We start from the raw sequence: 12,389 nt of genomic DNA, 5'->3' as shown, positions 1-12,389 counted from the left end.
TAAAACCAAAACACGCAAGGGTGGTTTTGCAAAACCAAAACACAAAGGTAATCCAGATCCAAAACCGAATACAAAAAACCAAAACACGGGGGTCAGTGACCATCTCTAATTTTAATGTGTGTGTTGTTTGTCTTATAAATTGTAATCCACTTTTTTTTATTTATTTATTTTTTTTTTGGGGGGGGGGGGGAAGTGTTGTGAAACTTTTCAATCTAATATCTATTAATATAATTCTTATGTGTTTTTTGACATTTTTCATGTTTATACAACAGATCCCCAGCCCTCCAGAAACTGTGGACGCAGGACACTTCTGGTTCAACATTGATTTGCAAGGTAAAAAAAATTTAAATATCACACTCTTTGAAATCTCTGACACCCTAAAAAAACAATTGTATTGTGATGAAAGTAAAGGCACCAGATAGTTTGGACTTAAACAAAAGTGTACCTTTGAGTTCTGCAAAATTGAAATCGTGCTGTAAGGGCTGCCTCCGTCCCTGCTGAGATTATCAGATGTGACTTTTAGGGGCGTATTCAATTGTTCCTCCGGCCGCCGTAAAAACGAGCGCTCTAAAACTATTACCGTTTATACGGTAATTACTCGCTGAATTTCATCTCGCAGCTCCCTGAGCTGCGAGATGAAATTCAGCGAGTAAACTACCGTATTAACGATTTTTGCGCGCAATATTACCGTATAAACGGTAATAGTTTTAACGCGCTCGTTTTTCCGGCGGCCGGAGGAACAATTGAATACCCCCATTAGAGCCATAGTACTTAGAAAAATAATGATCAATCTTGATTGGTAGAGTTTGGTTTAAAATAGACCAAACTAAAGGCTTTCTTTTATAAACCACCACGCCTTAACTGGGACATGTCTGACTCACCTGAAAAATATTCAGTAATTAAGGAGGATTGGCAAGTTTCATTTTATGCAGAAGGATCAAAACATGGAAGAGTTGCCTTTTGCAACATGTAATTATCTAATTATGCTATTCCTTTTAGGTTATTGGGAACCTGTGTATCAGGTTTCAAGATTACAATCATGAAATACTAGCACAAAGAAAGAATGATACACTCACAAACTATGTATAAGAAAAATATTTAATAATTAATATGACAATGAATATACTTAGCTTTGATAGGTTGTTAGACACACACACGTAATTCCCTGGATTTTCAGCATGGAGACCCCACATTCAACAAGCAGGTTGAATCATGCATCCTAGAATACTTTGAAAAGCGGAGATCTGGCACAGCCTTCCTGACTCATTAGCGAGGTCTAAAGAAGGTCTGAACTATGCCATCTTATATAATCCTTTCCCTTACCATAAAGTGAAGGCTGATGCAATATGGGCAGTTGATGACAGTATCATTCTGAGTAAAACAGCTAAGTTTGCAAACTGAGCAATTGTATCCATATATTGCTTAACAACAAACATTACAACAAATACTTAAGAATACACAAATAATCTGTTTGCTGTAAAACCAACATTACCTTAAGTTGGTAAATAACCATTGTCTGAGCTGGATTGAAGGACATAGTCCACTATACTAGGTTTAGGGAAAACATGGCCATAAAAGACAAGTAAATAATGTGATGAAACATCACAGACTTAGTATCTGTTCATAAAGAGACACATAGAAATCAATGATTGACTCCATCTTGTTTCATAATTAAAGGGAAATACCATACTGCTACAGCCTGTGTCACAGTTAGGGCAACAAATTGTAGATTTTACTGTTTGAAAGTACAGGTGTGTATAAAGTACAGTCAACTAATTGTTTTATTTCAAAATGGCCTAAGGTTGATTGCTTTTTCTCTTATATTTTAAATAGAGAATGAAGACAGGCATTATGGGTTCCAGCATGACCTGCCTTGCAAAACTTCTAACCAATGGGATGAAACCAACATGCATGTGTTTATCATTTTAAGTTTACAATGGAGTTGGTATTTTCAGTTTGTTTTCATGTTGTTTCATTTGATTACTGTAATTGTGTCCAAAAATAAATATTTTTTATTTTTGCAATATTCATTCTCCTGTAACTCTCTGCTGCTTTGGGCACCCTCTTTTCCTACACATCCTTCACTCCATTGTCAATATAGACACAGTTCTCTTCTGGGTCACTTGCTACCGCTCTAACCGCTCCTGTAGTGTACCTACCTCTAGCACAAATTTCCCTTCCACTCTCACACTATTGAGGCCTCACCAGGCTAATTTTTTGGCAAAATGTTGTACTTTAATATTGTACATCTCTAGTCTTGGGATAATAATTTGGTCATTTGGCTTCCAATACCATCTCTACTCTGAGGACACCCAATTGTACATTGCTTTTTCTGACCTACCTCTTTCAGCACTATCTGCTGAAAAACACTCTTTCTGCATTTGCCCCATGAATGTCACAGCGATAGCTAAAGCAAATCATGTTCTATACAGAGCTCATTCCTCTTCCTCATTCCAGAGTCACCAACTGGCCTCCAATCTCACTCACTGTAAATAACACCACTATACCCTCTGTGTTGCCTAAAATTTAATTCCTCCAGTAAGTTTGTGAGGAGGAGCACCAGATTCATGAGGTATATTAGGGTCCAAAAAATGTATTACTTTGAATTTTGTCAAAACCATATCACAAAGTTATGTTTTAAATTAGACACATATTTTAAACCATAAATAAATTACTGTCTGCATTTTGTGGTACTTCCCGCAAAAAGTTGAATTTTATTTCTACACTTATATTTACTACTCAGCTAGGACAAAACTAACATACTTATAAATCTAGTGCCTGTTATCAGGTGCCGGCAATTAAAGGTTCCTGTTCCTGTTCCTGTGCCAATAATTGTGAATAGCAGACTACATATCCCATCGATCCGCCCCCTCTTTGCTAGAATACGATGAGTTCGCCCACACATGCTCTGAGAACCAATCACAGAGCAGAGTACTGAATTGTGACTGAAAGAAGGCAAAGATGAGAGCAAGCACTTTTGCAGGAGCTCAGGGTGCTGACCGAGGGCCCTCCAGTCAGTGCATTTCGAATGAGGTCAAGCTGCAGACCTACCAAAGGGTCCTCAGATACATCTGGCGGCGGCCACTCGGTAGTTCAACTACAGCATCGCTGGAGCGATCTATGGCGGCGCCATCCCCCGCTCTTAGCTGAATTTAGAGAAGAGATTAGGAGATGTGTGTTCTCTATTATTTGGATAAAATACTGTAATACAGATACTTGGTTTACTTTTAGAAATCATTTCAAAGCTATATAAAGACATGGCCCACCTCAAGTATAAATGAGCCTCCAGATTCGAAATGTAACTCCCCTCCCAATGCCACATGCTTTGGCCCCTTATCATACAATTTTAGGGAAACATTTACTTTCCTTAATGATTGAGGCCTAAACTCCAGACCAATAAGGCATGTTTGGGATTCAAACTCATGACCCCAGGGCTGTGATGCAGAAATGCTAACCACTATGAAACAAACTGACATAAATTTCCCGACATTTATATTACAACAGTGTCAGATATGTTATATTGCAAAAATAGTTGGACGCCATCTTTGGGGACAATGCTCAAGTTGTCCAATGGGGATTTTCTCATATTACAAGGCCTTACCCAAATCTCCTGTAATATGTCTCCCTCATCTGTCACTAATTACAGAATCCCCTACAGAATCCTTTTCAAACTCCTCACCACCACTTACAAGGCTCTCTCCAACTCTACTGCCCCTTATATCTCTTACCTCCTCTCCATTCACACTCCTGCCCGCTCCCTGCGCTCGGCCAACGACCGCCGCCTCTCCTCCACCCTTATCACCTCTTCCCACTCCAGAATCCAAGACTTTTCCCGTGCAGCCCTTCTTCTCTGGAACGACCTCCCTCATTCCATCCGTCTCTCTCCAACTCTGTGCTCCTTCAAACATGCACTCAAAACTCACCTCTTCCTCAAAGCCTACCAACCATCTACTTAACCCCCATCTCCTCCCTTTAGCTCGTCCTCCCTTCTCTCCTCTTGCCTCAACTGGCTCCTCTTGTGCCTGGTCTGTTTACCCTCCCTTAGGATGTAAGCTCGTATGAGCAGGGCCCCCTCCCCTCCTGTCTCCATACCTGTTCTTCCGCTCCGTCTTTACTGCATATGAGGAGCCGTAGTTTCTGAAGTATTGGTACTTTTTGTTCATTGTTCTGTATGGTTTCACCCTGTATAGTCTACTGTTAGTACTGTGTGCAGCGCTGCTGATACCTTGTGGCGCCTAACAAATAAATGATAATAATAATAATAATTAGATGTTATAATTATTTTGCAAGAAAATAATTAATACTTTAGTACTAATTCAAACAGTAATAATGACATTTACACATCCCTAATCCCAAACCAAACATTGTTACAGGCCATCTGAAAGTGGTGTGCGTCTCTCAATTTTATTTTATTTTGTCATAGATTATCTTTATATCTGAAGAAAAATGTATGTTTCACAATGTCAGTTTGCAGTTTTATCTGGCTAAATGTTTATTATTGAGAAGCAGGCTGAAGTTTTTACAATAAGCTTAGATGTAATATTTATTCCAACAGACCATAGACATCGTGGCCGCCAACAACAGGCATTGAAGTAGGCGCATGAGGAAGTAGAGGAGTCGGTGGAGGAAACGGGTGAGGATGTGGAGGAGGAGCCAGCATTAGAATTGGAAGAGGTGGCCCTTGTGGATGGGGTGGAGGAGGTGGCCCTGGAGGATGAGGTGTCTGCTACACAGGCAGTTTTGGAGGTGGCGATCGTTGAATGTAAGTATTGAAATTAAACCCTTTTCTTAATTGTATTCCTTTTGAGGCACATTGTAGTTGAGCAAAGATCATGATTACACACATGCCATTTTCACAATAGCTAGTTATTCATTCCACAGTTTTCAACCATGATGTCCATAATAATAATTTTTGGAGATTCAAGTAAAACCCCCCCCCCCCGGCCACCACACAAATGTGTATATATAAATACATGCCATCCAAAAGTATTAATCCTCTGCCTAGTTCTGTGTTTAGCATACCATTAACCTTTTCCAACAATGTAAACTAATGTAACACTTCATGCCTCTTCTGATCCCGTCAAATGTGTTAAACAAAGTACACACTTTTGAAGTAATATATGCCTGAACAATGAGCTAATCATATTTTTGGGGGTTTTCAACAGCTCAAGAAGACACCCCGGCTGGGGTTGAAATCCCGGAAACAAAAGAGCAAATATACCATGATATCCGAAAATATCGCCGTAAAATAAAAAAATACTCAAAATAATTTTTTTAAAAAATGGCGAATTTGCAAACAAACAATTAGATTGTAAAAAAAAAGTAGTTTTTTTACATTTACGTTGTTCAAAATTGTAAAATAAATAAATTGTTGTGTGTGTCTTTTATAAATTAATTTCCAGAAATGTGTAGAGGTTATAATGGCAGGACATTTAGAACATACCTTAATATTTAATTTACATTGGTCCTTTGCGCAACATCATAATTTATTTAATCAGTTATTTATTTCTAATGGTACCAGCAACTCTGAGTCGCTGTACAGAGAACACAGACTCTGGCCCAATATAGCTTACAGTCCACACACACACACACACACACACACACACACACACTTTGATTGGTGACGTTAAATGGAGTTGATGGAGGAAATTATTAAAAAAAATGGGTAGAACACTAACTCCACACAGATAAGGCATACAAGCAGGAGATGAAGAAAACAAGGTAAGGTTGGCAGATGCTAATTGCATTTCACAACAATACCCCTTTCCCTCCAAAAGGGAGTCCATTCATAGTAATATCAGACACATAAGGTGCCTTTGGGCCCTGAATCATTAAGCAAGGTATATGTCAAAGGACAAACCAAATTAACACCATCACTAAACCATCTTGCATTGAAAGGGTAGGTATATGCTAAACATGAATTTAGATTCTAATTGTAAAAAAGTAGAGCGTACATCAACTTCGAATGTCAAAGTACACCCACACAAACATGGAAGAGAACACATATAAGGGAATGGTTGGGAATAAAACTCATGACTATAGTGCAGTAATGCTGTAGATATAGTGGGTGTTGGTGAGCGCTCCCTAATGTATTGGGGAGAGTAGGGGAGGGGGGGGGTTTGCTGCTTGTGGGAATTGGGATCAGCAGGGTAGTTCGAGCCCTTAAGAAGATATATAGACGTAAAGTGTCCCCTTAGTGCACATATGTATAGATCATATAAAAGATTTATTCTGAATGATAGCAAATGGTACAGTGATATCACATAAATAAATACGGTTGCAACCTCAATAATGTTAAACAGGTATACTGCACACTGGTAAGCATAAATAATCTATTCATTATAATCACCTTGTCTCAAACCTTGAATAAATAGCAAACTTCCCGTTTAACTGGACACGGAGGTCCCAGAGGGAGCTGAATAGATGAAAAGAGTCCAATGGATTGTGCAATAGTGCAAGTAATACTCGCAGTGTGTCACTCACCGGACTGTGAGTGCCACTTCCCGTGTGTTCAGGAGCCGTGGCCGTCCGCCATCCTGAGGGTCTGCGCATGTGCAGCCCTTATCAAGCCTTCAGTACCTGTTGCTTTTAATTGATTGGATGATCAATCAACCCTCCCTATTTAAACCACCTGTGAGCATTACCTGGTTGCCTGATCTTGGAGTCTCATTCCCCATGAGCCTCTGAAGGTGTTCCTGTGTTCCTCGTGTATTCAGCTCCTGCTGATTCCTGTTTACTGCTATTGTAGTTTCCAGACCACTTCAACTCTCCTGTGTTCCTCGTGCCTGCACTCAGCTGATTCCTATCTGCTGCCTCCGTTACTACTACAGAGTTCCTGTTCACTTCAACTCTCCTGTGTTCATCGTGCCTGCACTCAGCTGATTTCTATCCGCTGCCTTCGTTACTTCTACAGAGTTCCTGTTCACTTCAACTCTCCTGTGTTCATCGTGCCTGCACTCAGCTGATTCCTATCCGCTGCCTCCGTTACTACTACAGAGTTCCTGATCGTCTCAACTCTCCTGGGTTTATCGTGTCAGCTCTACGCTGCCTCCACCTCTACTACTGGATACCAGACAGCCTCAACTCTCCCGTGTTCTTCATGTTTCCAGTTCCACTTACTACTGCTTCCTGAGTATTGCTTCGTTGATTCTGGATTACCTGCCATGCGCTGCACCAACCTGATTACTGCTTCCACCCTCCAGTGGTCTCTCCTCCTGCCGGCCTTCAGCCGTTCAGGTATCCCTGCACGTCTCTCTGACAGCCTGCTCTCCTGAACCGCGGTATGCATACTTTCCATTGACTTTGCTTGTGTATTGCATATCCATCTGGACAGAGTTGTGTTATCCTCCAGAGCCTCCTATCCATTGAAGCTATTGTTACCATTGACTTTGTTTCCTATTGCCTGGATAGCTATTGTGACTTTGTATACTTCAAGCAGTGCTGGTCAGTTATCGTTGTATTGTGGATATCATCGTGGGATCAAGTTCTGTGTGCCCTGTGTATACTCTGCTTTACATTCATCTCCTCGTGCCCTTCCTCACATATATATAGCAGTGGTACAACTTGCTGACGCAGACCACTGACTCCTGTTCCCTGTGACACCAGTTTCAAGTATCCTCTCACATAAGCAGTGGTACAACTTGCTATACGCAGACCACTGACTTCCCCGTTACCTACTTTCACCTGGATTCCATTCCTTCACTATAGACAGCGGTACAACTTGCTATACGCAGACCGCTGACTCTCACTACCTCCTCGCTACTCCTGGACATTCCTCCTCACTATACGTTGTCACCCTGCTACCAGAGAACCATAGTACCAACTATATTACTCTGGTAAGTCCATCATCTGGTGATATCTGGTGATATCCTGGGCAAAGACTCCTAGTGCCCGTGACAGTAAGATCAGGCCATGACAGACCCAGTTGCGGAACCTACAGCTAAAGAGATGCTGCAGCATCTGGTTATCCGTATTGAACAACAGGATGTTCGCCAACAAGATTTGCTGCAATGTTACCAGGCGTTAGCCTCCCAAAGAACGTCTGAGCAAAATATCACAGCTACTGTTGATGCTCCTGTGCCTTCCTCCGTTTCCCCAGTGCCATTTCAGGTGTCTACTGCTTCCACGCTTCACCTGCCTACTCCGTCAAAATATGATGGAGAGGGGGCGTGGCCTGGCAGCCATCGTGAACGGCAGCACCTGGCAAGAGCTCCGTCTTGGCTCACTGGATTTCGACCACACAAACCCTTCACCTAACCACCTTACCTGCAAGAGGGGACTCCAGAACCCCCCTGGACGGCAGTGACCCGTTTGGAGCGCGGACCTGCCAACGGTGACGGCACCGTTAGCCTTATCATCCGCGGCCGGAGCTCTCTCACAGCCGCCCGCCGCACTATAGTGTTCCTGGCCCCTGCCTGCTAAACGGCGTCTCCGCGGGTGGTACTGTCCTCCTAGAGGACTGAACAACACCACCAGCGGTCAGCATATATCCCGGTCAGGGTCTCACCTGTCTGACGGGCAGCGAACGGCTCAGAACTGCCAGGGTGTCGGGCGGTGCCCCCCTCGTGGGGATAGATCAGCGGGCGCGACAGCCTGTCATCCTGCGTGCAGGCTTGTACAGAGGAGAGGCTGTGAGTGGGGGAGGTGGCGCCGCCGGGAACTTCATCGTTTGTTAATGGTCTGGATCCCAAGAAGCTACACCAGCTCCTTCATGCAGGCACTCAACCACCCGCTGCAACAGAAGACAGAACCCGCTGCTGATCCCACCCTGGTCCCGCTGATGTCGTGAGGTACCAAATAAGATATAAATTATATATCTGTCTGAGATCCCTGGCTGAGAAAAGTTGATTCGCTACAATTAGCAGGGCTGTAATACAGAACTCTTACAGAAAGAAATAATTACCTGCTAAATAACAGGCCTTTTCCAGTGGAGGCATTTCTCTTCAGTTTTTGTCTGCAACAGAGCTGGATTGAGTCTTCCTAGTTTAACAATACTGACATCTGGTGGCAGATCCTTGTTACTACAATACCCAATCTAAGTTTACAAAGCCCACAAAGATATAAATTCTTTAAGTTGTTCAAGGGAAGCTCTGTACACAATGTAATATTACTTAAAACAGACCACGAACCGCGTCCCGCGGGATGGCTGCCTAGACAAATCATGAGGAGAGGTAGATAGCGGCAGTCTTATCTCAACATTATGTACTATCTGCAATGATTATTATATTTTGAACAACAGGTTGCTAAACATACTTAGGATCGTCTTGATGGGCAAAGACCGTAAAAACTCAGCTAAGAAAAATCAAAGAAAACCCTAAGAGACCCCTCAGCGTTCTGATCTTCGCTCATACTTAAAAACCCCTGTAGACACAGAACCAGAAATGGCATCCCCCCCCGTTGCCTCAGGATCCACATCACCAGGCCTACGCCAGGATGAAACACGACATCAGAAGGGGACTGTGATAACAGAGCAAACCGATTTATCACAAGTGCTACAAATGCTTAAGTCTCTCCCAACTAAGCAAGAGCTGCCTTCAAAAAAAGATTTTGAAGCGCTAGAAGCAAAATTGCAAGAGATTGTCCATCAAGAAGTGGTCACACTGCAAGCAGATATCGCACACCTCGGACATCGATTGGTAGCCCTTGAGGAACACAAAGATAAAGGGGATGAACGTGTTACAGCTCTAGAAAAGACAGTGGCGGAACAGGCGAAGGCCTTGCAGGGATTCCAGCAAAAGATGGATGATTTAGATAATCGGGGTCGCCGTAATAACTTACGGATACGGGGCTTGCCGGAAGATATCCCCCCACAGGGACTGATTGATGCTTTGACAAAAATCTTTAACGAGGTCCTAGAGTTACCGTCAGACAATATAATAGTATTTGACAGGGCACATAGAGCATTACGCCCTAGGGGGGCTCCAACGGAAAGACCTAGAGATGTTATATGCCGTCTCCACTATTACACACAGAAAGATGATATCGTCCGCAAGATAAGGGGTCTCCAAGGATTGGAATTCAACGGTCAGGAAATACACATATTCCAAGACCTATTCTGGCAGACCTTACAATTTCGGAGACTGCTTAAACCCCTTAAGGAGGAACTCCGGAACAAAGCGATTAGGTACAGATGGGGCTTCCCGCTCCAGCTGCAAGTTACACATGAGGGGAAATCGGCAGTTCTCAGGATTCCACCAGACTTGCCAGACTTCTGTGCCACCTTGAACATTCCTCTACTCACTCTGGCGGAATGGCAGAAGTCACATCAACGTTTGTATCCGGTAATGGAGCCTCAACACGATGATAGGTTCCATTTTCCAAACAGATCTAAATGGTCACCCCAAAAGCGACTGAACCAGCAGACACAAGGGAACACTTGAAAGCGCACAACTGGGTGCGATCATTCACACCTTAGAAGAGAACCTCTTATAAGACCCAATCAGGGATCTGCTTCTGTGAACAACTTCCCCTTGGCGAGAGTATTCCTTTCTTCCTTCGTTTCCTTCCTTCATTTCCTTCATCTCTGGTGTACTGTCCACAAACGCTAGTGTCCATTATGGACATGTTTAGCCCATCAATACTTTTCTAAAGTTTTCTAAAGCTTTCCAAGGTTACAGTTTATAATGTTTTCTAATAATATAATGTTAAATTATTTTTGACTAACCGTGCGTTAATACATAGTTGTTTGTTGTTCTTTTTACATAAGTTGAATATGTTAGTACATATACGTAACAGAGTTCCTACCCCTTTCTGGAAGATAGGGGCCTGGGCGGAGAATACCCGGGCCACTGCGGAAGGTGAGGTGTGGGACATATACCTATGCTTGTTTGACTGTTGCTGTTTATTGCCCTCCTCAGGGCCCCAAGACCGAGTGCTTTATTTCGGACCATGTTTGGACCACGGTCCTATATGGTTTTCCAGAACGGTCTTATAAAACTGCCAATGATTCATAGTTCGTTATTGACACAGATATTTCAGTTTAAGCATTTATGGCTCCCTAACCCTCTCTCCCCCCCTTCATCCCTACTTTCTTCAACCCTCCCCAACTACAATACACTTATGGGTTCATACACCTTTTCTCCCTGTGGCGGCACACATGTAAATACCTAGAATTACTTGGTAATGGTGGGTAGACTCAAATGCGTTACCCTTAATGTTAAGGGTCTAAATGTCCCTGAAAAGCGGTCCCGTCTATTGCGCGACCTGTTGGCTGAGAAAATTGATGTAGCCCTACTACAGGAAACTCATTTCAAACAAGGCTTTGCTCCCAGACTGAACAGCCACCAATTCCCACATGTCTTCACGAGTAATAATACGGATAATAAGTCCTTGGGAGTGGCAATCCTTATGTCCAAACGCTTGCCGGTTAAGGATATAGACACACATATATTACAGGAAGGCAGAGGTTTGGCGGTGACATGCATGATATCCTCCCAAATGTATACCTTTGTTAATATTTATGGTCCGAACTCTAACCAACCTGTATTTCTAGAAAAGCTTCTGGACAAGGTGGAAACGATAAAGAAGGGCATTACCATAATAGACGGAGATTTCAACTGGGTTCTACATCCCCCGATGGACTCTTCTTCGGGATCCGCTAGGTTGGCCGGTAAGCTATATCAAAGGGTGAGACGTACTATGCACGAACACCAGCTGGTTGACGCGTGGCGCCTTAAACACCCCACAGGACGTGACTACACATTTTTCTCACACCCACACAATACATATTCGAGACTGGACTATTTCTTTCTTACACATAACCATTTGCCCCTGATCTCAAAGGTAGCTATAGGACAGATCACATGGTCAGATCACGCACCGGTGTACATGACACTCTTAATTTCTAAGACAGTTACTAGACCTTTCATGTGGAGGCTAAACGAGCTTCTAATTCAAGAAGCATATAGCAAGACAGTGTTAGAAGAGGCCATCACGGATTATGTCCAGATCAACGACACCCCCAACATTTCGAAGATATCGCTATGGGAAGCCCATAAATGTGTTATACGGGGCAAGCTTATTCAAATGGGTGCGGTTAGAAAGCGAGAAAAAATAGCCCATAGGGACTCGCTCTTAGGAAAAATAAAGGCACTTGAAACACGGCATAAATCAGATCTGGATCCCTCTGTAATGATAGAATTAACAGAAACCAAGAAGGCCTTAAATCAACTAATGTCAGACAAAATTAAATATGACCTCCGTAGATGTCAGAACCAGTTCTATCAGTGGGGAGACAAGCCAGGGAAACTTCTGGCTCATGCTCTGCGCAAGCAGAGAGCACAACTATATATCCCTCAAATTAAGACAGACGCAGGGTCCACACTAGTTCATACTTCTGATATAGCTGAGGCATTCCGGGACTACTATACCAAGCTTTATAATTTGTTTGA

At 42.9% G+C, this 12,389-nt stretch overlaps 1 long non-coding RNA gene across 1 annotated transcript in view; it reads left to right on the top strand.

The window, feature by feature from the left end:
• The window catches only part of LOC142106992 (uncharacterized), a 35,053-nt gene extending 29,683 nt beyond the window's left edge, over window positions 1–5,370 (top strand). Inside the window, exons 2-4 of the long non-coding RNA XR_012679837.1 lie at window positions 273–333; window positions 4,556–4,762; window positions 5,166–5,370. This is a non-coding gene — a long non-coding RNA (uncharacterized LOC142106992). The remainder of the gene's footprint in view (window positions 1–272; window positions 334–4,555; window positions 4,763–5,165) is intronic.
• Window positions 5,371–12,389: the final 7,019 nt, after the last annotated feature.

The sequence above is a fragment of the Mixophyes fleayi genome, chromosome 1 (genome assembly GCF_038048845.1).
Source record: "Mixophyes fleayi isolate aMixFle1 chromosome 1, aMixFle1.hap1, whole genome shotgun sequence".
NCBI lineage: Eukaryota > Metazoa > Chordata > Amphibia > Anura > Limnodynastidae > Mixophyes > Mixophyes fleayi.
The sequence above is the reverse complement of the archived record's forward strand: the minus strand, read 5'-3'. Positions and strand labels throughout refer to the sequence as shown.